At 42.8% G+C, this 26,762-nt stretch overlaps 1 protein-coding gene across 1 annotated transcript in view; it reads left to right on the top strand.

The window, feature by feature from the left end:
• The window catches only part of cntnap2 (contactin associated protein 2), a 1,677,584-nt gene that overhangs the window by 118,104 nt on the left and 1,532,718 nt on the right, over positions 1 to 26,762 (top strand). The gene's annotated exons all lie outside the window — the stretch shown is intronic.

Below are 26,762 nucleotides of genomic sequence, written 5' to 3'. Positions count from 1 at the left end.
CAATCAGTCTCTGCAAGTGGTGTGCCTCAATCAGTCTCTGCAAGTGGTGTTGGACTATGATGGGTTGGATTTGTCTTTCATTTTGTGAACAAGACAACCTGGGCAGATGCCAGCGCTGAACCTGTATTGGAACAGCTTGGCCAAAGGCGCTGCTAGTTTTGGCATGGAAATCACTGTGCTGCAGCTGGGATGCTGTCTGGTCTGATCCCATATCTTTTGCTGTATCCAGTGCTCTCAGCTATGGAGTGATGAAACAAATTGACTGGAGACTGATAGTAAGGATCTCAGGAGGAACCCAGCATGAATCAAAAATGTGCCACTCCTGATAGATCGTGTTTGCAAATGCTTTATTCTTTATTGTGGATGATGGAGATAGACTTGGATCCGAATCATCCCGGTAACTATTTAATAGTTTGCCACTATGGTGATGCTGATGGTCCACAATGCCCAATGGAGATCAGATTGGCATGAGAAGATGATGTGTATTTAGATTTTGCAGAAAACATATTGTGCTAATAGATGTATAATAGGCTGCATGGAAAAGACTGGGAAAACAAAACCCTCTATTCAGTGTGAAATGTTAGCTCGGTTTCTCTTTCCCCAGAAAAATGGGGAACTTGTAAATATTTTTGCTCCATAACTGAAAGGTCAGAAAATTTGTATTAAGACAGACCTCAAAGATGTTTTTATCTTTAGACTTAAAGTCTTTGACTGCAGGTGATAGAATCAAATGTTCTCAGGGACCAATGCTTGAAAGGCAAAAAGAAAAGATAACTGTACTTTTTGGCACATTTCTCATCCTATCTCACAACATGGCCATTTGGCCCATGTCCAATTTCAGAGCCTTCCCATCTGTCCCATTTCTCCAGTTATTTTTCCTTTAACCTATTCACTTTCACATGCTTATCAACTCCCTTTGATTTGACATTAAGAGCAACTTAAAATGGTCAATTAACCTACCAATGCATCTGTGGGATGCAGAAGGAAACTAGAGTACCTAGCACAAGACCATAAAGTCACAGAATGTGCAAACTCCACATAAGGCTGCTTCTGAGGGGAGAGAAACAGTGCCAATATTTTAGGTCGTAGACCATTCATCAGAACTGTATGGGAGAAAAAGGAAGCCTGTTGTCTCTTTTTCAGGTCTGATGAGTCTCTGACCTGAAACATGAGTTTTGTTTTTCTTCTCACAAATCTGACCTGACCAGCTGAATATTTCCAGCATTTTATGCTTTTATTTTTATTGATGGTCCATCTTTCACCAGTTGCTTCTTGATTGACTGTGTGTACTAATTTTCACATAACAGACTGTTACTGATAGAAACATATTTCTTACTAAGAAAGGAACCATTTGTAGCTCTGTACAAGTTATTGAAACAGCACTTTACCATGCAACCGTCCTTTATAAGGCAGTTTGACAGCTGTTTTCATCACATTACGAATATGCTGTATTCCACCACAATGGTTCATGGAGTAAAGGGGCTGTCCCACTGCGGCGACCTAATCCGCGAGTTAAGAAGAGTGTCTTCGACCTTCAAGCTCGAGGGCACTTGCCTGGAAAACCTCGAGCTGGATCGACCGTCAGCGTTGAAACCGGGGAGCGTTGTCGAAAATTCAGACCCGCGATGAAGAGGAAGGAAAGACGGCTGCACAGTGTACCATAAGTCCTTTATAGACTGGGGGGGGGGGTGGGGAGGGGGGGAAGAGAGAGAGAAGGGGGGGAGAAGGAGTGGAGACACTTTTAAGAAGTATAATAAAGTTTAGCGGGCATTTTACTTACCGGTCGGTTTTCCTGGGTCCTGAAAACTCCAATGAGCCAATCAAAATGCCTGGTCAGCGAAGGAGATTGCCTACAGCTGCCCTAGACTGCCTGTAACTAAATAGCCACCCCACGCCACTGCACTACGAGTTAAAAAGAACCATGCCGACCTAATTTTACTTGAGGAAAATTTTTCATCATGCGGAAAAAATTTCCACGACCTAGCTGAGGCCGCGAGTATTCTGGAACTTCCCTCGAGCGTGAAGGAGAGTTCCAGTGACCTCATAGGACCTCCTAGGACTACATGTCGACCATGCTGCGAGTTTGAGTCGAGGGCAAATTTGTCTAAACTCGGAGATTTGGTCGCCGCAGTGGGACAGCCCCTTTAGTCTTGCAGAATTTTGCAATAACGTAGAAATTTTGGATCACAGAGGAAGGCTGTTTGTCATTGTACCCTGCCCATTCCAACCAAAAATATACTTGATGTATGTTATTTTCCTGCTTCCCAAGTATTATGTTTAAATTTCAAATCCAGCTTCCTTTTAATTATCGTGAAATCTTATGCTCAACCTTTAATTTAACCGGATCCCACAGTTACCAAATAAAGGATGGGTACCACAGCCCTCTGACAATTGAGTACAGATTCATAACTGTTACAAGAGTCGCTTTACTCACAACTTGATAATCTTCTGCTCCTTTGGCCTTGACTAAAACTGTTAATAGGGTGAAATGCTTGTAATAGTTTTCCGAAAGCTCTTTTTTGTTCTCCTGCCATGATACAATTTTAAAAAAATCCTGTTAAATGTGATTTTCATGCCGTACTGCTCTCCCATCACATGTATTTCCCTGTGCTGTCTGTCCGCACCCAGTCTATGAATAATTATGTAAATCAGCTTACGAGAAAGAATTGAGTGGATTTCAACTTCACCTTTTAGGCTGGATTTGCATTAACCAATTGGAAATGACCCACATCTGTAGACAAAAATCATACATAATTCCTCCAGGCCTGAATATTTAGATTTGACTGTGAAATTTAACACAATGGGTAGGAGCACGTTCAATCAGATCCACCACCCACACTCGTCCCTGATGCTGGTCCCACACCAATCTTTTATGGTCCTCTGGCTCCCAGCAATCTCAAAGCTCAAGCTTCATGACCAGCCCGTGAGTAGCAATCAGGCTGTGAATCTTAAGGACCTGATCCCGGCATAACTTGCATGCCATTTGACAACTTCTATTATCATAGACCAACCACATTGTTTTTAAATATCTCTAATGATCTCGGCAGTGTAAAACAGAAATAATGAGAATAAAGGTTCTCATAATCTGAGACTAAAATTAGCTGAAATTGATTTAAATAAGTGGGGATTGGCGACAAATCATCTTGTATGGTAATTCTCAACACCTTGCCCTGCAAGTATACTTTTTCTGCCCCTTTCTATTATTCCTATACCTTCACGACTCTGGCCAAATGCTTATTTTACTACATTCACAAGTCTGCAGATGACACCACCATAGTGAATCGCAAACAATGACCATAGAACAGTACAGCACAGGAATGGGCCCTTTGACCCACAATCTTTGTGCTGAACATGATGCCCAGCTGAACTGATCTCATCTGCCTGCATATGATCCATATCCCTCTATTCCCTGCGCTACCATGTGCCTATCCAAAAGCTCCTTAAAAGCCACGATCATATCTGCCTCCACCACTACACCTGGCAATGTGTTTCGGGCTTCCTCCACCCTCTATGTGGGAAATAAACTTTTTCCTGCGCAACCCCGCTCTGCCATCTAGTGTTGGACACGTCCACCCTGGGAAAATGGTTGTGACCACTGGTGAACAAAGAGGAAGATGACTGAACTTTATTGCCATCCCTCACAGTGGGAAACGTTAATTCTGCTGTGGGGGGATGTTCATGTTAAATTCTATCATGTATTGTGTCCTTTTTATTCGTCTGGCTGTATGATAACTCAAATCCCACGTACCAATTAGTGCATGTGACAATAAATGTAACTTGAACTTCATCTTGAACTTGACTGTCTAACCTATCTGTGCCTCTCATAATTTTTATGAAGTCTCCCCTCAACCTCTGTGTTCCAGAGAACACAATCCAAGTATATCCAATCTCGAAGATAGACAAACTGCTGGAGCAACTCAGCAGGACAGGCAGCATCTCTGGAGAGAAGGAATGGGTGATGTTTCGGGTCAAGACCCTTCTTCAGACTGATGTCAAGGGACTGTGCGGTACATAGATAAGGAAGTGTACAGATAAGGAAGTGTAAGGTGTGAAAACCAGACCAAGGGAATGGAGATCAAGGAAAATGTAGAATCGATCATTGTTAGTTGGGACAAGGTAACAACAAACCAAACAGAGATAAAATGTTGTCAGAGACAATAAGACTATCGGAGAACCGGTAAGGAGCATGGGGTAGAGAGAGAGGGAAAGCAAGGGCTACTTGAAGTTAGAGAAGTCAATGTTCATATCGCTGGGGTGTTAAAGTGAAATATGAGGTGCTGGGCCTCACTTTGACAATGGAGGAGGCCCGGACAGAAAGGTTAGTGTGGGAATGGGAGGGGGATTTAAAGTGTTGAGCAACCTTTAGGTAGGTTTAGGCAAACTGAGCGGAGGTGTTCAGCAAAACAATCGCCGAGCCTGCGCTTGGTCTCGCCGATACACAGGAGTCCACACCTGGAACAGCGGATATGGTAGATGAGGTTGGAGGAGGTGCAAGTGAACCTCTGCCTCAACTGAAAAGACTGTTGAGGTCCTTGGACGGAGTCGAGTGGTGAGGTATAGGGACAGATGCAGCAGTTGCAGGGGAAAGTACCTGGGAAGGGACGAGTTGTCCAGGGAGTTGCGGAGGGAATGGTCTCTGCGGAAAGGGGTGGAGATGGGAAGATGTGGCTAGTGATGGGATCCAGTTGTGGCGAAGATTTTGGAGAATTATGTGCTGATTGTGACGGCTGATGGGGTGGAAGGTGAGAACAAGGAGGACTCTGTCCCTATTACGAATGGGGGGGGACACGGAGCAAGAGCGGATCTGCGGGATATCAAGGAGACGCTGGTGAGGGCCTTGTCTATAATGAAAGAGGGGATTCCCCGTTCCCTGAAGAATGAGGACATCTCCGATAACCTGGTAAGGAACACCTCATCATGGGCGCAGATGTGGCGTAGACGGAGGAATTGAGAGTAGGGGATAGATCTTTACAGGAAGTAGGGTGGGAAGAAGTGTAGTCCAGATAGCTATTGGAATCAGTAGATTTATAATGGATGTATATAATAGATCTATCCAATCTCTTGTAGCTGAAACACTAATCTGACAGCATTCTGGTAAACCTCTTCTGCACCCCAACCAAAGCATTTGCATCTTTCCTGTAATGGGCCGACTAGAACTACACACAATATTCCAAATAACCAAAGTCATATAGAGCTGCATCATAACTTCCTGACTCTTGTATACAATGCCATAAAGGCAAGTATACCGTATGCCTTCTTAACCGCACTATCTACTTGTGTTGCCACCTCTAGAGAGCTATGATCTTGAACTCCAAGATCCCTCTGCACATCAATGCAGTTAAGGGTCTTAACTGTCTCATTATATTCTACCTCCCAAAATACAACACCTTGTACTTGCTCGGGTTATCTCCATCTGCCATTTCTTCAGATGAAGTACAGGAGGAGATGGAGAGCTAAGTAACATGCTGTCAAGCTAATTAATTCTCCCTCAATGTCAGCAAGAAACAGGAGTAGTTATTGACTTAAGAAAGTGAGGTGGATCAGTATCAATGGTGCCGAAGTAGAGGTGGCCAAAATATTTAATTTCCAATGTGCAAGTATCACCAATAACTTGTCCTAAACCAACCAAATTGAAGTTATACGCAAAACGTTTCTGAAGAAGGGTCTCGACCCAGAATGAACTTCACCCATTTCTTCTCTCCAGAGATGCTGCCTGTCCCTCTGAGTTACTCCAGCCTTTTGTGTCTATCTTCGTTTAAACCAGCTCTGCAGTTCCTTCTTACACAGTGAAGTTATGTCCAAGAAGGCACACCAACACCTTTAATCCAAAAGAGTCTTTTGGATACATGGAAGTGCAGGAAATAGAAGGATATCGATCACGGTTCAATGGTGCTTTTATCGTCCAGTGCGATGTGCTAACACACTATTTTTCTTACAAATTGTCCAGTATAGTATTGCCATACCCCCGAACCTCAATTAGCAAATACAGAAATGGTCTACCGAGCCCGCATGCAAGAGGCGCCATGTGTACAAAGGCCACGCTCCAGTTCTTATGAGCGGTGTCTGTTCTAGGCAAGTCCTTGGCTGTTGCGGTCTTCCAGCCATCTCATCCCTTTGTTCTCCAGGGGTGCCTACTGCAGCCGGCCATGAGCTCCCTTCTCTCGGTCTCTGGTCTTCAGGGGACGGGCAGGGGCAGGGGCAGGCATGGCGGCCTACCCCTTCCAAGCCGGTGGTCCACCAGGTCTGGGTCTTGAGTCTGGCCGTGCAAAGGCTGTGGCCTCCTGGGAGCCTTCAGCCGCGAGCGACTTGCTGGAGCCTAAGTGAACAGGCAGAAGAGATCAGTTTAACTTGGGTAGACAAAAATGCTGGGGAAACTCAGCGGGTGAGGCAGCATCTATGGAGCGAAGGAATAAGTGACACTTCGGGTCGAGACCCTTCTTCAGACTTCAACTTGGCATCGTAACAATCTGTGGGCCAAAAGGGCCTGTTCCTTTCCAGCAGTGTTCTATGAGCTATGTTCCACTGAATGGTTCTCCCATGAGCTTGGTGTGGTCCAAATCTTCCAACCTACACCATGTGGAACTTGGTCTTTTTCTGTGTTATTGTCATGCTATGATGCTGTAAAACTGCATTCTAATATTTTTCTCTTTGGACTACGTATTTATTATACTTGTAATTGTCTAGATTATTCTCGTGTACGGTACGATTTCATAAGCTTTTCACTGTAGCTCCGTAAACAGTAATAAACCAATATCAATCTCGTAGAGCTGCTGTTTCATGGCACCAGTTCAATCCTGATCTTGGATGTTGTCTCTGTGGCCATCAGGGCTGTTTCCACCCTGTACATCTCTTTGACTCTTTACCTCTATGGAAGCCCAGAGAATGAAAAATTAAATGTTATCCTGGCAAATTCTGATATTCACACTGATAAATTTGCACCATTGAAACCAAAGAATTATTTAATTGAATATTGCTGGATTGATGTAAAACATTTAGATGGTGCTGATGTCCTTCAGGATGGAATCTGCCTACCAAGCCTGCTGACTGCAAGCTATGTCGTGATGCATCCCAAGCCTATTCTCAGGACAAGTGGAACTGGGCAATAAATATGGCTTGGGAAAGACATCAAAAGCTGGAGTAACTCAGCAGGTCAGGCAACATCTCTGGAGAACATGGTGACATTTCGGTGGAGATCATACAGCTTATCAATGTGCCGAGCTTGTTCCAAGAAAAAATAATGAGCAAACAAAATTGCAGAAATTAGAGAAGTCAATGTTCATACCGCTGGGGTGTAAACTGCCCAAGCGAAATATGAGGTGCTGCTCCTCAAATTTACGGTGATCCTCACTCTGGCCATGGAGGAGGCCCAGGACAGAAAGGTCGGATTCAGAATGGGAGGGGGAGTTGAAGTGCTGAGCCACCGGGAGATCAGGTTGGTTATTGCGAACCGAGCGGAGGAGTTCGGCGAAGCGATCGCCAAGCCTATGCTTGGTCTCACCAATGTAGAGCAGCTGACATCTAGAGCAGCGGATGCAATAGATGAGTTTGGAGGAGGTGCAGGTGAGCCAGAGAATGAAGGGACTGTGTTTTGTACCCAGTCCAGAATTGCTTGCGACTTGGACAATTCTGAAGAATGACCTTCTTGTGCATTTGTTGTTAGTGTACTTGGAGCTGGGGATGAGAAATTTTGGGAGGACAAGGTCATTTAATTTGGTAGGAAGAATAGAAAAGCAAAATTGCTGTTTTTACTGATTGGTGGTCTGTGACCAGTGATGTGTAGTAGGGGTTGGTGCTGGATCCACTGTTTGTAATCTACTTTAACAATTTGCATAACAATGATAAATACAACCAGGGGCCACAGTTTAAGAATAAGTGGTAAGCCATTTAGAATGATGAGGAAACACTTTTTCACACAGAGTTGTGAGTCTGTGGAATTCGCTGCATCAAAGGGTGGCCGAGGCCGGTTCTCTGGATACTTTCAAGAGAGAGTTGGATAGGGCTCTTGAAGATAGCGGAGTCAGGGGATATGGGGTGAATGCAGGAATGGGATACTGATTGTGGATGATCAGCCATGATTACATTGAATGGCGGTGCTGGCTTGAAGTTGCCGAATGGCCTACAATTGTCTATTGTCACAGTGTCGGAGGCTGCATGGAACAAGCTGCAGAGGAGGGAGTTGAGGCTGGGACGATCCCGTTGTTTAAGAAAAAAGTAGACGGGTACATGGATAGGACAGGTTTGGAGGGATATGGACCAAGCGCAGGCAAGTGGGACTAATGTAAAGTTGGGCCGAAGGACCTGTTTCCACACTGTAGCACTATGACTCTTTGAATGTGGAGTTGAGCTTACTATCAGATCAACCATTAGCGTCTTTTTGTGAAGGGGAAATCTTGCCTTACAAATCTGTTGGAATTCTTTGAGGAATTAAATAGCAGACAAGACAAAGGAGAGTCAGCAGATGTTGTTTACTTGGATTGTCAGAAGGCCTTTGATAAAGTGCTGCACTTGAGGCTGCTAAAGAAGGTGAGAACCCACGGTATTAGAGGGGAGATACTAGCTTGGATAAAAGGTTGTGTGAATGGCAGAAAGCAGAGTGGGAATAAAGAGGGCTTTTTCTGGTTGGCTGCAGGTGACTTTAATGATCTTCCGCAGAAGTCAGAGTTGGATCCACTACTCTTTACATTTTATATTAATGATTTGGATGGTGGAATTGATGGTTTTGTGGCCTGGTTTGTGGATGAAACAAAGATAGGTGTAGGAGGAGCAGGAGGTGTAGAGGAAACAGAGACCCTGCAGAAGTACTTGCACAGATTTGGGGAGTGGGCAAAGAAGTGGCAGATGGAATACAGCATAGCAAAGTGTGCAGTCTGACACTTTGGTGGTAAGAATAAAAGCATAGACTATTTTCAAAAATGTGAAGAGCTTCCGAAATTGGAACTACAAAGGGACTTGGGAGTGCTTTGCAGGATTCCCCAAAAAATTGTTTGCAAGTTGAATCAGTAATGAAGCCAAATGCAATGTTGGCATTTATTTCGAGAGAATAGAATATACAAACAGGGATATAATGCTGAGGTTTTATAAGGCATCGATCAGACTGCATTTGGAGTATTGTGAACAGTTTTGTGCCCCATCTGTGAGGAAGGATGTGCTGCCATTGGAGAGGATCCAGAGCAGGTTTACCAGAATTATTCTAGGGGTGACTGGGTTAACATGATGATGTTCAATGGCTCTGGTTCTGTACTCGCTGGAGTTTAAAAGGATGAAACTTACTGAATAATGAAAGGCCTGTATTGAGTTGATGTGGAGAGGATGTTTCCGCGAGTGGGAGTGTGGGAGAGTCCAGAACCAGAGTGTATAGCCTCAGAATAAAAAAACCCTACCTTTATAATGGGGGTGAGGAGGAACTTCTTTAGACAGAGGGTGGTGAATCTGTGGAATTCATTGGCACAGATGGCTGTGAAGGTCGTCATTGGGTATTATTAAGGCAGAGATTAACGTTCTTGATTAGTAAAGGTGTCATAGGCTATGCAGAGAAGGCAGGAGAATGGGATGGAGAGCAAAAGATAGATCAGCCATGATTGAATAGTGGAGTGGACTTGATTGGCCGAATGACTAATGAACTTAGCTCAACACGGTTTGCTAAAGTACAATTAATGGTTTCCTAAAGGATTCTGGTGGGAAATTATCTTTAATGTACAGCTTCTCACAAAGGGACATGGGCAACAATGGTTTGCACACATATTATTAGTTTTTCTTTTGGCTCATAACTTGTGTGCTTATCACCTGGAAGATATTAACTATGGAATGACGTTCTTTTGCACAGCTACCTGCTTAGCTTTGCTTATCATTAGCTTTGCACACAATGACATGTTTTGGTTCACAAAAACTGTTTGTCATGCATGAATGCTAACTTGCAGTGAGCATGAATAAGAAGTATCTGGTAATAAAAACAAATTGTAACACATATTTCCATTCATATCCTGTGCTTGTTCAACTACTAACTGCATTTTTATTATTGGATCTTGATGATTAAAGTATTGGATTATTTGTCATGCCTTGATGTGAGGCTGCAAGAAAGAATGCCACGTTGAACAAATCTTTCACGCTTTAAATATCAGTAACTGAATCCATTTTCCTGGATGGATTACCAGCTGTCAGTCCTAATCACTCTGCTTTTGCTGAGTTCAAGAAAATCATCTTTCTTTTTACTTTATGAACAAATGCTATCTTTTTTTAAATGACATAGTTTTTAATGCTGAATAACAAAACATTAAAACAAATATTGAACTTGAACATGTATTCAACATTTCAACCAGCAAATCAATAACTTGCGCTCAAAATTTGGGCAATGATATCAGAGAGGATCTTAGATGTACAGCTTGGAAACAGGCCCTTTGGCCCAATTTTTCACCTTGTTTTAGAAAGATATCAGGAAGCTAGAATAAATGCAAAGAAGATTTAAGGGCCTGCCCCACTGTACAATGTAATTCAAGAGTTCTCCCGAGTTTTCCCCTGATTCGAACTCGGAGAATGTCCGTAGCGGGTCCATAGGAGTTCGTGGATGTCTCGTAGCGGCTCGTACGCGTAAAAAGTAAACTTTTTTTCATCGCGAGTATTTTTTTACTCGTGGACATTTTTCACAGTGTTGAAAAACCGTCACGAGTTTACCGGATTTCCCGAGTACCTACCGTTACTCGTACGAGCCGCTACGAGACATCCACGAACTACTACGGACTCGCTACGGACATTCTCCGAGTTCGAATCAGGGGAACACTCATGAGAACTCTTGAATTACCTCGTACAGTGGGACAGGCCCTTTACAAATATGGTGTCAGGAGTTGAGGGCCTGAGCCATAGGGAGAGATTGGGCAGACTTGAACTTTATTCCTTGGAGAGCAGGAGGCTGGGGTGATTTTATGAAGGTGTATAAAATCATGATGGGAATAAGTAGGATAAATGCATAGTCATTTTCCCAGGCTAGGAGAATCAACACCAGATGGCGTAGATTTAAGGCGAGAAGGAAAAGATTTATCTTGAATCTGAGGAACAACATTTTCACACAGAAGGTCGTGGGGATATGGAACGAGCTGCCAGAGGAGGTAGTTGAGGCAGGTACAATAACAATATTTAAATGACATTTGAACAGGTGCATAGATAGGAAAGGTATGAAAAGATAAGACCAAATGCGGGCAAATGGGATGAGCTTTGATGGGATATCTTGGTCGTCATAGAGGAGGTGGGCTGAAGGGCTTGTTTCTATGTTGTATGACTCTGACTATGAAATCATTCTCACAATTTACTTAGGTGTTTAAAATAATTTTACATGTTCACATATTTCTGGTCAATAATGTATTCTGTTTTAATGCTTCCTGTTGTCCCAGTTCACACCATCTTGTTCCCATTATGATTTATTGTTAAGGTTATTCTGTAACAATTAAGCTTGAGCATTCATTTTACTGATGCTTGAGTTGAATAGGCTTGCCTTGAAGGGGATTGGCACTGTTGCCCACTGTTCTCACTCCTGTTCTCCACAAGAATGTTGACGTGGTAGCCACAAGTGGGATTCTGGCTTCTGCATCCCGTTGCTGCCTCCATGCCCCTCCACCTCCCATGGCCAATTACTACTTTGATGTAACGTGTGGTTTCCAACTTGGAGCCTCAGGGCTTCATACGAAAAAATGGCAAAAATATGTATCCTTGATAATGACCATCCATATTCTTAAGTATTTTTCTTCAAACGTTTCAAGTGAAAAATTTAACCTACTGGGTCTACATTATGACTGAATCCCCAACTTATGGCCACTGCCACATCCCAGCATTCTTTTTGCAACTGTGTAATGCTGTACCCCCTTCAACCAAGCGTGAACTCTAATAAAATTCTCAGAGCTGAGAAGGCTGTAGCACAAGACAAAATGGATTATTTCATATTCATTTCATGCTCTTCTCTGCAGAGTTTATTTGCATATTTTGTAAAAATGGCGCATGTATTAATGCTGGAGTTTTCAATTGTCTTTTTCAAAATGTTCGGATGCTGCACAGATTACTATTTTCATTTCACATCAGTCAACAATGGACTAATTGTCATTTATATTTCATTCATTTAGTGTTTCATTAAGTTCCTTTGCACTTGCGCTTTTATCTGACATTACATTAACAGTGTTCTTGCACATAAAGCATGCAAATATGTTTTCTTTATTCATTCTGATGTCAATAAAATTATGGAAATTTATTTTAAAACATTTCACCATCATATAAACGGAACCAAAAATTAGCCAACACGTGGAGCATAATTAATGCAGAACAAATTTTTGTCTTGCCTGTATTTTTAATGATATTGTAGTCGTGTCATAAAGAACTGAAGAATCTTAAATTCAGTGTGATGACTGGTTAATATGCAGATTGCATCAGATTACAAGTCCATCCATCTTAATGATGCTGGACTTCAGTTAGTAGAGATACATTCATTTCCCTTCAGATTGCAATACGTAATGAACAATAGAACTGTCAATGACTGTGAGAACTAGGGAAGAAATACTTTCAGAGTTAAATAGAGCCCAAACCTATGATTATATATTGATTCTGGTTCTGCCTCAACAGATATTGAACTTACTTTGAAGTGTTGTCATTTGAAGTTACGTTTATAGCACTGGCAGTAAATGCAATGCAAATATCAATAGATTATTTCTCATTGATTGGGAGAATAAATTGCTACAGACTAATCCATTGCTGAGTTCTTGGATTGGTGTTCTCGCCTGTAGTTTTTGAAGCATTCAGGAGTTTAACTCAACTCTGGCCATTGAGTGTGAGATTAATTTTTAGCAATTCATATGTTACTTTTTGCAACATATTAACTAAAAAAATGCTCATCTCTACCACTTGAAATTGAGGTAATCCAAAATGTTGCTGTCTGTGTCCTAACTACCACCAGTTCCCAATCACCCTCTACGCCTAATGAATCACTGCCTTAATTTTTATATATTTGTCCTTGATTTTACATCTTTCCATGTGATTGTCACCTCACTGTCTCTCTTGTCCCCTCCAGCCTTATTATATTCGGAGCATTGGCTCTGCTCCAATTCTGATTCCTTCAGCCGCCCAAACAATCATTGAGCAACAATTAGTAGCTGAGCCAAGACCACAAACTCTGCAACCCTCTGTGCCTAAATTTCCCCACTGTTCTGCCTCCCCATCCTCCATTACGATAGTTTAAATCCTGCCTCTTTGATAAAGTGGAGCAGATTTGATTTCTCCAACTTCAAGTTACCTTTGCAATCCCACTCTCTCCGTCCCTCCCCCACCCAAGTCATCGTTCTAGTTTTATTGTCATCCTGTTGAGTTCCTCTGTCTGTATACTTGTTATTACATATCCCACATTTCCTTAATTATCGTTCCATTCATTTCTCCCTAGTACCATCCATATCTCTAGTTCCCCATTCCCATGAGTCTCAGTCTGAAGAAGGGTCTCGACCCGAAACGTCACCTGTTCCTTTTCTCCAGAGATGCTGCCTGACCCGCTGAGTTACTCCAGCCTTTTGTGTCTGTCTTCTCTTTGACAAAGCTTTGGTCACCTGTGTAAAAATTTAGCTTGTAGTGTGGGCTGTTGTACAATGCTTAAGGTGGTAGATCAATACAACTCTGTTGCAGAAGCTGTTGCAGCTAGCATTTGTGATTAGGAAATCTATGCTTTTGGTCTCAATGTTCACGATTTAATGCAGAAACTTCAGCATAAATTCTAGGTTAACACCACAAAATAATATTGAGGGAGTTCTTCACATACAAAGAGATGTTCCCTGAATGAGGCATTGAACCAACCATCCTTTTTGGCCCTGTCCCTCAGTAGCACTTTTCTCAAGCCAATTAAGATGCTGGTGTTCCTCCTGTTCAAACCTCTTGCCGTCTCCCACTCCAACATTGGGGTCCATGCTTGCTGATATCTCGGCCTTACATTTTCTACCCTCCACTGGAGAGGTTGCTGGACATTCATGGGTAGGTTTCCTGAAAATCAACATCATCTCTCCACCGCCGACTGAAAGAATATTGGCTGTTGTGTTGATTCTGTCAACTTCACTGAAGTGCCAGAATTAATTCTCAAATGGGCTCTGTGAGTCCACACAATGATCTTGACAGCTCCTTCTTTTGGTTTATCTGAAGTGTCTAATCAATAAAGACATTCATGGAATAGTTTTCATGAAGAGGTCTCCACTGACCCTGATTGTTACATTAGTCATCTGGTGAGCAGAAATTTGTAATGAGGAAGGATTAGTTAGTGACCTTGTTCAGGGCCCTGGTGAGACCGCACCTGGAGTATTGTGTGCAATTTTGGTCTCCTAATTTGAGGAAGAATATTATTGCTATTGAGGGAGTGCAGCATAGGTTCGGCAGGTTAATTCCCGGGATGGTGTGACTGACATATGATGAAAGAATGGGTCGACTGGGCATGTATTTGCTGGAATTTAGAAGGATGAGAGGATATCTTATAGAAACATATACAATTCTTATAGGATTGGACAGGGTAGATGCAGGAAAAATGTTCCTGATGTTGAGGGAGTCCAGAACCAGGGGTCAAAGTATAAGAACAAGGGGTAGGCCATTTAGTACTGAGATGAGGAAAAACTTTTTCTCCCAGAGAGTTGTGAATCTGTGGAATTCTCTGCTACAGAAGGCAGTGGAGGCCAATTCACTGGATGTTTTCAAGAGGGAATTAGACAATAGACAATAGGTGCAGGAGTAGGCCATTTGGCCCTTCGAGCCAGCACCACCATTCAATGTGATCATGGCTGATCATCCCCAATCAGTAAGGGATAAAGGCCAGAACAGGGTACTGATTTTGGATGATCAGCCATGATCATATTGAATGGTGGTGCTTGCTCGAAGGGCTGAATGGCCTACTCCTGCACCTATTTTCTATGTTTTTATGTTATAATCAGCTTATCAAGGTCATCCCTGCTCCCTTTAGTCTGTTTTGTTTCATTCCAGTGCTTTCTCACCTTTGCCCTTTAATTTATATTTTTCTCATGTATTTCTCATTCCTTTGCTAATCTATTGTACTTAATCCTGAGTTGATTTTGCCTAATTCACTGCCTGTATGGGTGATTTTTTTAAATTCAATTTCTTTATTTATTTAGTTAGAGGGTTGTGAATCTAAGAAATTAATTGCCACAGATGACTATGGAAACCGTCAATGGACATTTTTAAGGTGGAGATTGACAGATTCTTGATTGGTAAGTTGTGTTAGTGGTTATGGGGAGAAGGCAAGAGAATGGTGTTGAGAGGGAAAATAGTGAAATAGACTTGATGGGTCCAATGGCCTAATTCTGCTTCTTGAATATGAACATGATTCCATCACCCTCACACGCAGAGATTGCCACATCATGATCCCTCTGCACATTTCTATGCTTTGTCTTGTATTCCACTTTTATCTTTTTGCCTTCACTCTAAATCTGTTTCTCACTTTCCATGAATCATTGGTTAATGGGAACTGCTTTCCTCTATTTGCCTTTCTGTTAAATCTATCGATATCTATTTTTCTGTTCCTGTCACTTTTTCTCACAACCTTCTTTGGTCTGAGGAGAACATTGCCTGCTTCTCCTGTCTAACCTAATAGCTGAAATCCCTCATCCCTGGAACCACTTTAGCTTATCTTTTTTGCAACCTCTCTCAGACCTTCATATCAGTAATGATCAGAAAGCGATGCAAATTTCCAATTGTGTTGTATACCACTATTTTTGAAAGATTTGTTGTTTCTTTAATTTTGTATCTCTGTATATAACATCCAGGATCAGTTTTGCTTCAACAAGCAGTCTTTGTACTTTGCCACTTTCAAAAAATTATACACACATACATCCAGGTTCCTTAGTTCCTGTAGATCCTTCAGAACTGTACTATTTACCTGGGACTGCCATGCCTTTTTCTTTCTTCCAAACTTTATACTTTTCTTTATCATCAACTAATCTGTCCATATTCTAGTCTATCGATGCACTTGAAATCTGTCACTCATTGCTTACTGTGGCTCCAAATGTGCAAATTTTAACATTCAATGTGCATAGCCAATCACCCACCACTAGGGCTCTGCCCGACATCGGTCTCGCCGGTCGAGTCCCATCTCCAGGATTGGAGCCACTGACGTGTCCGCCGCTCGGACTGGAAATATTGTCTCCCCGGACAGTTCCCAAGAGGGCGTACCTGTTTTCATTAGGCACAGCCACTATAGGCTCAGCTTACTATATTCAGCCCTGTTCTCAGTTGATTTATGCACCTAATACCTAATGTTCACCTCCTCATCTTTATTTCCATCATATTCTGTCAGTGCTTTGTCATCCAGGAAAATAGCCTCGGGATCATTCCAAGCAGCTTTTGTTGATCTCGGTCGCTTCTCAGACTTTGCTGCTTACTGTTGAAGGATGAGGAAGAGGGCTAGGGTCACTCAAATGTTTTTCTCAACTTCACTGGTGTGTGCTTCTGTCTATTGGAGCAGCCAATGCTAGCAAAAGCACATCTGTATTGCAATCTTCCCAATCTGCAGACATTCTCATGCCGTTTCCCCACGGATATATCAAGTTCAAGTTCACATTTATTGTCACATGCACCAATTGGTGCAGTGAGATTTGAGTTGCCATACAGCCATACAAATAAAAATAAAACAATACCTGATAGAGTTTAACATAAACATCCACCACAGCGGAATCAACATTTCCCACTGTGATGGAAGGCAATAAAGTTCAGTCATCTTCCTCTTTGTTCACCCGTGGTCGGGGCCTTTGAACCCTCTGCAGTCGCACCGGCCATTGGCATCCTCCTACCAGGAATAGCTGCCTATAGCCCTGGATGAGCCTACCTCTTCCCCATTCACAATGAATATACTTCCCTGTCAGCACTATTCTTAATCAGTAGAGCCAGGATCTTGCCATAAATGCCATGTGCCTTTTTATGCCTATTTTGATGATTTCACCAGGATAATGCCTTTTTCACGATCGAGTGCCTAAATCAGCCTTTTTTTGCCATTTTGCTAAAAGGTCGTACTAATTTCTCTAGTTGTACCATGATTACAATGACATTTTCTATGCTAACATGTTAATATTAATGTTATTATTAACGTGTTAACATAGTATAACTTACAAGAAAACTTCCACCACTGGGGCGATCCCGGGGGCGCCACCATCGGTCATTCATTTGTTTGTTCCGCTGCTCGCTGGTTCAGTCTTCTCCAAGATCTATTTAAGAAAGAACTGCAGATGCTGGAAAAATCAAAGGTAGACATAAAATGCAGGAGAAACTCAGCGGGTGAGGCAGCATCAATGGAGAGAAGGAATATGCGAAGTTTCGGGTCGAGACCCTTCTTCAGACTGATGTGGGGGGGCTGGAAAAATAAAGGAAGAGGCAGAGACAGTAGGACTAGAAGGAGAGCTGGGAAGGGGAGCGGGAGGAGGGAGAAGACAAGGGCTATCTAAAATTAGAGGTCAATGTTGATACCGCTGGGGTGTAGACTATCCAAGCGAAATACTCGAGCTTGTCTCCTCACTACATTTACTGCTGGCTCCAGTCGCTAATCTGAGTTTCTGAGTGATCTGTGCAAGGCATTCATTGATGCTGGAATTCCACGGTGGAAATTGGAAAACAAATCTCCACAGTGGAGGTTTTTTAGAGAAATACACAGAGGAACATATACCAAGCGAGTCATCATTACGGAAACATTATGTTGACAGCAACATCAAGATTATTGTGCAGAAAATTAGAGATGAAGTTGCATACAACAAAATATGGATCTCAATAGACGAGACAACCGATGCTGTGGAGTGATATGTTGCCAATGTTGTCATCGGTACACTGGAGGCAGGTCAACCATCAAAGCAGTATTTGTTGACATCGGAAGTATTGGGGGTCAAACAGCTCAATTATTGCTCAGTTGTTTACATCTTCACTTGCTGTACTTTGGCCAGAAGGTATAAAACATGAGAATGTTCTTCTGTTTGTGGCTTAAAGTTTTATTCCCCAAAATGTTGCATTTGACATGCTGAGCTCAAGGACTTCGTAGAATTGCCAAACACATACGTAGCTTGTTTCCAAATGTCGATCGCCTAGTTTCCAATGTCAAGAAAATCTTCCTCAAAGCACCATCACGTGTGCAGTTGCTCAAGGAAATGGCACCCGAGATTCCGCACCCTCCTCAGCCCGTTTTGACTAGGTGGGGTTCATGAATCTCAGCTGTACTCTACTATGCTGCAAATTTTGAAAAGATAAAATAAATCGTCAACTGTTTTGAAGAAGAAGAATCTGCTGCAATCAGGATCGTCAGTGAAATCATGCAGAAAAAGTCCCTCCACCGCGATCTTGCGTTTATTGCTTCCAATTTTGCAAAATTCCCTCAAGCTATCATCTTACCTTGAGGAAATTGGCAAAACATTAGTGAATAACTTGCAGGTTTTCAACCAAGTAACTGACGATATTCGTAAAGTTCCTGGCGATGTAGGTAAAGACATACAAGGAAAGTTGTAATGCACAAGATATCGACATGAACATAGTCGGTAGCTTGTTTCGGTAATGCACCAGTGACCTCAGCTGAGCTAGACAGAAGTTTTTCACAACTGAAGCACATTCTGACTGACAGATGGCATAGTTTAACACCAGATAATTTGAAAAAATTGCTAGTAATTATGTGCAACCAGACAACTTTGGTTATTTAATGTAGTATACCTTTATTTTATCATTTTAAACCATATTTTGGTGGTGAAAATACATGTCTTTTTATGCCCTTTTTGTCAGTAAATGCCTTTTTTGTGCCTTTTTTGTCATTTCATTAAGCCTGCCTATTTCAGTGTTTTTTGGTGCCTAAACATCCTGGCTCTATTTATCAGCACCCCACGTTCCTTTGACCACCCTGAAATCACTCTTCTTTCGGTCTCCTTTCATTACTGTATAATTCATTCTATGGCTCTAGTTATGGCTGGAAGAGTGCTGCTTCTATTATCAAGTTTGCCATTAACAGCTGAAAACAGAGATAACACTAACTCGGCTAAATGTCAGCAGCTGTGAGAACTTGCTGGGAGGTTGAAGGAGAGCACTGTGCTGAAACTGAAGATGTAAGTTTCAGTGTGGCATTATGCAGAGAAGCTTGATAATGCGGTTCTGTAAACCTTGCAATTAAAGTTCTTGGCATTATAACTTTCTTAAACAATGTGATGGCAAGCCACAATGCTGTTTTAGCACAATTAAAGGGCAGCAATTTCTATCCCCTCCTGTTTAAAGCTTACCCATTGTACCTTTACGATAGTTTTCTTCTTGTTAGATGCCTTCTAATTACAGTGAAATTATTCCTCCTCCAATTGTCATTTCCTTGGTCGACCTCTTTCCCCTCCAAACTATGCCTGTAATTATCACCCAAGCAATGCCTCTACCCCAAGAATTTGCCCATTGGTTTGGTCCCCGGAAAGGGACCATAAATGCTTTTTTTTTTTGTACCTCTTCTACCCATATCTTGTGCCTTTTGTAATTTTGTCTCTGCTCTTTGCCCAACCAACAATCCCCCCCCCCCAACACCTGCTCAGCTACATCTTCCTATCACTCTCCATCCAGGCTTTTCATGCCCTCCACCTCTCTTCTCTTATGTGGCTTGTTTTTCATGCAGTGTTGGAAGCTGAGGGTGCCATATAAATGAGCCGAGCTCTAGGGGGCAATTCTGCTGGCATGTACACGCTAGACCAAAGGGCCTGTAGCTCATCAAGCTTGTTCATCACACATTATGCATTTGCACAGGATGATATATTCTTCTTGTATCTCATTTAGTTATTCCCAGTCTAGTGATACTTGCTATGCCTGCTCCTTTGTTTTTCTCTCTTCAACAGCTACATACTGATGCCCACATTGCTGCTCATGTATCTTAAATTGTGGCATCCACAAACGTACTAATTATTTCTCCTACATTTACATGCAAGGCAATGTATAATACACATGGTAAAGGTCCCAGCACTGATCTCTGCAGTGCATCTGTGGTCACAGACTTCCAATCAGAAATGCAACCTCCACTGCCCTCTGCTTCCTCTTATCACCAAGCCAATTTTGGGATCCAATTAGCCAGCTCGCTTTGGATCCCATGTCACTTTGGATTCCATCCCACCTTCAGCCGTGTCATAGTCCATGAAGACAAAGTCCATGAAGACAATGATTCCTTCATCCATCTTCTTAGTTACCACCTCAAAAAAGATTTTGCTGTCAAACTGAAAGTCGGCAAAATATGATTCAGCAGCTCCCGCTGAGGTCTGGAGGATTCGAAATGCTAACCAGTTTTGAGAAAGGACACAAGGATAAGGCCAGTCAACATAACCTTGCGGTGGTGGTGGCGAACGGTAATTACAATAAAGTTAAGTCACTTGGATAAGTGGGGATCAATAAAGGAAACTTCACATGGATTTGTTGAAGGTAATTCCTGATTAAACCTTTGTTGAGGTCGCAGTGAAAACTGCTGAGGTTGATCTAGCTTTAAATTTCAAAAGGCATTTGAGTCTGCCGCACAACAGGCTTGTTAGCAAAATGAACACTAAAGGAACAGAAAACACAGTGGCAGCATTGATATAAAATTCCCTTTGGGGCATAATGCTGAGAAAGTGAAAAAGTTAAAATGTGTTTCCTGTTGTGTTAAATATGTAATTGGTGCTGGATGAATGGAGTAAGCTTCAATGAGCTGATTTTTAGAAGTGGTAGATCATGTATGTTTGCTACTGTACCACGTGACAGAGGATGCACTGTGTTTCTTGGGCTGGAGGGAGGTGGGACAATGAATGGGAACTGCTTTTATTGATACATATGAATAATTTGATCTTGAGTGTACCATATCATGGCAGCATCTGAGTATGCTTGGCCGAAGTCTGCATCCCACTGCAACACTCATTTGTGCAGGAAAGAACTGCAGATGCTGGTTTAAATTGAAGGTAGACACAAAATGCTGGAGTAACTCAGCAGGACAGACAGCATCTCTGGAGAGAAGGAATGGGAGACGTTTCGGGTCGAGACCCTTCTTCAGACTTATTTGGAGTGTTTCTACTTTTGTTCATATTTGGGCTACAAAGAAAGCCAAGCAAGACATTGTCCAGTAGATGCTTCAGGAAGGTTGCATCTGGAGATGTTAAAGTGTAGCTGGTTGTAACTTCCATCTGGATAAAATAGACTCAAAGTTGTTTTTTTTTGTAATTATAATTTTTTTAAAGCCCAGTGCAAGTTTGGAGCTGTGCTTTCCATTGTTTCTTGAAGTCCTTTGTTCATATCTTCTGTAGAATACTTTTTCAAGGTACTCATTTGCGACTCCTGGAACTGCACTCATGTCTGACTTTAGATTTAGGTTTAGGTCAGTTCCATAGACAAAGTCCAATGTCTGCAATGGGGAAGAGGTGAATCAAACAGTACCCTAGCTATGGAAGGACACAGGAAATTCAGAAGACTGATAACAGAGAGGAAGAAGCCGTTCCTGAGTCTGGTGGTGTGTACTTTCAAGCTTTGACTTCCAGGAAGTGGCATTTGAGTAACCTTTTCCCCTTTCCCCTATCCTGGCTGCAGGACCACAGGACCCAAGGGTAACTTTGTGCAGAGTGCCAGGTCCTCTCCAGCACCTCCAAGCTAAAAGTTATGGGTGTTGCTTGTCACCTGTTCTGACCTAATTCCATTACATCTGGTTGATAGTGTTGCAAAGTATTCAGAGGTGGTTGATTAGAACAATCAGCGTTTGAAAGTTTATTTCACACAGGTGACAGGTGAGAAATGCTGGCGTGTCAGTGGTTCTTGATTTTTGAGATTCCCTTTTCCTCATTGCTTTCCCCATTGTGCCTTCCTCATGTGACAAATGCCTGTTGTTATGCCAAACAGAACGAACCAATGCTTGTTTGTCCCAGTGGCATGTGTCAATGTTAAAACTCGTCACAGAGATTTATAGAGAAACTCTGAATCACTTTCTGTCCACCATATGATCCTTTGCCCTCAATTAGGTCTTCTTAAGGAGCTGCTTTGGTATTTTGACGTCAGACATGTCTTGTCCACCTGATCTGTGATTCTTTCAACAATGTGCAGATGCCAGAGAGGTTTGTCCGGGACAGAATCCGCCTTATCTGCGTTCTTGTGTGACCACTTCTTGTGAAGTATTATGCGCAGATGATTCACATGGAAGTGATTAAACTGTCTGCTGTGCACTGTGCATGCATCAAAAGGATAGAGGGAGTAAAGTGTGTATGGACAAGAGCACGATACTCCTTCACATTGTGCTTTCGGCTAGTTCCTTCATTCCCACACTTTACTTCTCGATCTTCCAAAGCAGAGCTGTCATTTGCTATTCTTTTTGAATTTGTTATCAATGTTCACTGATCTTGAGAGAGTACTGCCAAGATATGTGAACTTGTCAATTACCGAAGGCTTCTGACCATTCACAAGTATGTTTATTTCTGTTCACATGATGTTTGGTGCAAATTGGTGCATAATTTGTTTTCTTTGTGCTAATATTCAGGCCATAGTTGCCACAGGTACTAAACTTTCCTGCATCTCAGCTTCTGAACTTGCATTTAGTGCTTAGACATCAGCAAAGGGGAAATCCCTGTAGAGGGTTTCTCAAACTTTGATTTTTACTAAGAGTCTCCTTAATTTAACAAGAGGATCATCAGTCCTGCACCCAAGGTTGGTGGTGCTCTGATAGTTATCCTTATGGTACACAGTGTGTCTGTATCTGAACCGTTAGCTACAGATGACAGATAGAGGGTTAGAAATGTGCTGCTCTTTGCCGAATGTGTATATGTCATTGCAAGATATGGCTAAGATTAGTGGAGCTGATTCCTGGAAGTGGAAGCAGATCTATATCTGTTAGTGAAGAACAAGTGATAGAAGATGAATTGTATGTATTTTAGTTTTGCTTTTCAAGTATCAGCAGCTCAAGTTTGAGTGCTTTGATATCTGAAAGGACGAAAGTGCAAGGAGAATTGATGAGATGGGATGTGAATGTGATACATCTGCAGATTATCGAGGGAGCAGAAATTAAACGTAAGCAGGATAATATGGTATAAACATATCATCTTCAGTGGACTGAGTTCCCACTGCTGACTGGAAACATTAGCTCCAATAATGGCCAGCATTCTTTCCTCTGAAGAATGACATACAATGGACTTTAACCCTTGCTGATGGTGTTACCTTCTCTGACAAATGAGGGGAAGTTTGTTGTTGAGCGCTGAAGTAGGTGACATGGGTGTTAACAAGGGGAATTTTAATGTTCGGCATTTACAGTGGAGCTTGTAATCAGCTTGCAACATCAGTTCTCAAAGCAAACCAAGTGCTGTTCTCCCCACTCTTTATCATGACCAACAACAAAGTACACCAATAATCAGGAAAAGATCACCATGTGCTGATATGCAGACACATTGGTGATTACTGTCTGTGTATAACCTATGAAGAATCTCAAGAAATGTTGCAGATCTTTTTGTAGCCTTAAAATTGTCAAATCAAATGTGTGGAGATTCATGCTTGCTTTGGGTTTTTGCATTTGTGATGTTAGAGTATTTGATGAAGGCATAATGTTAATGACATTGCCTCAATCACAGAACCATCTATATCCATGAATTAACAAATACATAACTAAAACTCCGATCTTGTGCTCTTCCGGTTTTGTGTTTTTTTGCGCAAAAACAGTACATGATAGCGCTACAATTTTTTGCCACCTTACTCTCCATTTCCCTGTGCTACAAGGGCAAAAAGTTTTGTTCCAATCGATGGTATATTTTGAAAGTTATTAAAGTTTAAAAATCTGAAAAACCGCACATGCGCATATTGGTCTCCTCTTCTGTCTGTCACCGTCACACAGATTGGTCTCCTCTCCTGTCAGTCGCCGGGATGGTGACGCCCCTTCCTGTACCTTCACCGCACTGATTGGCCGGGTCCGCTGTCAGTCACAGGTGGCACCCGCCTCGCCCAGAGAGGAGAATATAAAGCTGAAGGAGCGGAATGAGCATCACTAACGCTCCGCTGGCTGGAGCTGCATCTGCCTCCGTGGTGGCAAGCGAGCAGCTGAGCCCACTTCACGGCCTCCGTGGTGCCCTGTCGCGGGCGCCGTCGGCTGCTTCGTCCGACCCAGGCTTCTACCACGAGGCCCCGGCCAAGGTTCTACGCAGCAATCCATGAGGCATCAAGACCGCGGTGGTGAGGCCTCGTGATGATGCTGCTGTGTCGGCGGTGGGGCCTCGCGGTGGTGGAGCATCGCGGCAGCAGTGGGGCCTTGCAGAATTTCAAAATCCGTGGTGAAATCTATCTTCCTCTTTTTTCAGTTTTTCCCGTCTCATGTCTGGTGGAGGAGGAGGGGGAATAGAGGGAGAGGAGGGGGGAGCAGGAGAGGTAGGGAGTGGGGAACACGGGGAGAGGAGGAGGGATAGTGGGGGGGGATAGGGGGAGATGAGGAGTGGAGGAGGTGGGGGATAGGAGGGGGATGTACGGAGGGGAGAGGAGGGAGGGAGTGACTGAGGGTAGTGGAAAGGAGAGGGAGGGAGAGGTGAGGAAGGGATTGGGGAAGGGAGGAGGAGGAGAGGGGATAGAGGCGGGAGAGGGAATGCTGGGGGATGAGGGGAAATGAGCCGCACCTGCGCAGTTGGGGGCTATGCGTGAGTGGTGGAATATTGCGTTGGGAGAACTGGTTACATTGGGGGAACCGGTGACCGGTGGAATATTGCGTTGGGAGAGCAGACCCAACTTTCTGCGCTTAGTCTAGTAGTAATTAAATTGGATAAGGTACTTGCTGTAGAACTGGAACATTAAATAACACTTTTCACCGTACAATTGGAAACACCATTTGATGTTTTTATAAAACTGTGATTTTCACTCTTACAAAATCCCAATCACATCCTGCTCCCCTCACAAGTACTAGAGCAGAGAAAAAGCTTGCAAATATGTTGAAAGACTTGATTACATGAAACGATAGATATCTCTTTTTGAAAACTAATATTAATCTTTTAATCCAGGGATGACTAAAATCTCTAAAATTGGCTAAAGTTAGATTTGTATAGAAAGTGCATTTAGCTTAAAACCTATGTCATACTCTTTATCAAAAACTATGACGTACAATTCCTGTTTGCAATATTTCACAAGAAACATAACTTGAAAACTAAACTAAAGTCCTTGTTTTGTTCTTGAGCTTGCCAACAGAAAAAAAAAAATGTTCGCGAGCAATTCTTTTTTCCGGCAAAGACTAAATTGGTAGTCAGCTACTTACAATGTCATTAATGGTTTGTGTAATCTAATAAAATAGACACTCACCATATTTACTAGTAATCAGTCTTACTTAATATAGTCATAATTTCAAACGGATACTATATGCCCAAGTTTATTTAGAGTTCGGACCTGAAATTCTAATTGGGCATCAAGTTTGAGAGCATCAAATCACTTGTTGAGAGTGAGGCTGAGTCACACCCATTACATTGGCATTACATTTTTTTAATGTCTCTTTCCAAAACATCTCTGTCTCTCCCCCCCCCCCCCCCCCCCCACATATCTCTTTCCCCACATTAAAAAGCAGTGGTTTAACAAGTTTACAAGTCACCATAAGAAACCTGCGTATGTCATCATATCTAAATCTTTGGTGCCATTATCTCTAGTTGAAAGCTGGTGCAAATTCCATTGAGGCCCTTATTTTCAAATTGCCATAACACTGTTCTTTCTCCTCTTCTCTCCACTGAAATGCTGCTTCACCATCAATCTCATCCTCTTTCCAGCTGAACAGTAGTTGATATCCAGATTATTTCATAAATTGCCTATTCTATATTGTGCTCTGGGTTGTGTCCCAGTTGCTTGTCATCTGTGTGGGCTATTAGTCTGACTCTACCATGAGGAAAACAGGCTTGATGTGTGGTACTAGAACTGCCATCTCTCACGCATTGAGCGTGAGATTCACGCATTTCGCCCAATTCTCACACTGATCACGGAATTTCTCACCCTCTGTCATGAGAAATTCTGTGATCAATGAGAATTTCAAAACTAATATCAACTGCATGGGCCGCGGGTGTTGGAGAGCCGGGGCGGAGGGAGGGATGGAAGCAGAAGCATTGGCGGGGGCAGATGCAGATGGGGAGCCGGGGCTGGCGAGTGATTGCTGGGCTGGCGAGTCGCTTGCTGCAGCTCCGGCCATGGAGCAGCCTCAGTGCAAGAGTCCCGGGTCATCAGAGGCGTCGGAAGCGTTGTGCCACTGCCGTGAGAGTCTCTGTGCTTAATTCGCCCTGGTGACCGGAATGCACCAGGCTGTGGCTCGGTGCATCCTGGAGGACAACCAGTGGCTGCTGGAAGTATGTACCAAGCACTGGGTAGAACCGGTGGAAGATAATGGCCTTCAAATGGGGTTGGTTGGAGAAAGCATCCTGCTTCCCTGCTAGATTTTCACTTACTGCAACTGCAGGAAAAATGTTCCCGATGTTGGGGGATTTCAGAACCAGAGGTCACAGTTTAAGAATAAGGGGTAGGCCAGTTAGGACTGAGATGAGGACAAAGTTTTTTCACCCAGAGAGTTGTGAATCTGTGGAATTCTCTGCCACAGAGGCAGTGCAGGCCAATTCACTGGATGTTTTCAAGAGTGAGTTACATTTAGTTCTTGGGGCTAACGAAATCAAGGGATATGGGGAAAAAACAGGAAAGAGGTACTGATTTTAGATGAACAGCCATGATCATATTGAATGGCAGTGCTGGCTCGAAGGGCCGAATGGCCTATTCTTGCACCTATTTTCTATGTTTTTATGCTTGAGTATATGGCAATAAAACTCGACCAC

The sequence above is a fragment of the Amblyraja radiata genome, chromosome 2 (assembly GCF_010909765.2).
Source record: "Amblyraja radiata isolate CabotCenter1 chromosome 2, sAmbRad1.1.pri, whole genome shotgun sequence".
NCBI lineage: Eukaryota > Metazoa > Chordata > Chondrichthyes > Rajiformes > Rajidae > Amblyraja > Amblyraja radiata.
Note: the sequence above shows the minus strand (reverse complement) of the source record. Positions and strands in the feature narration are given on the sequence as shown.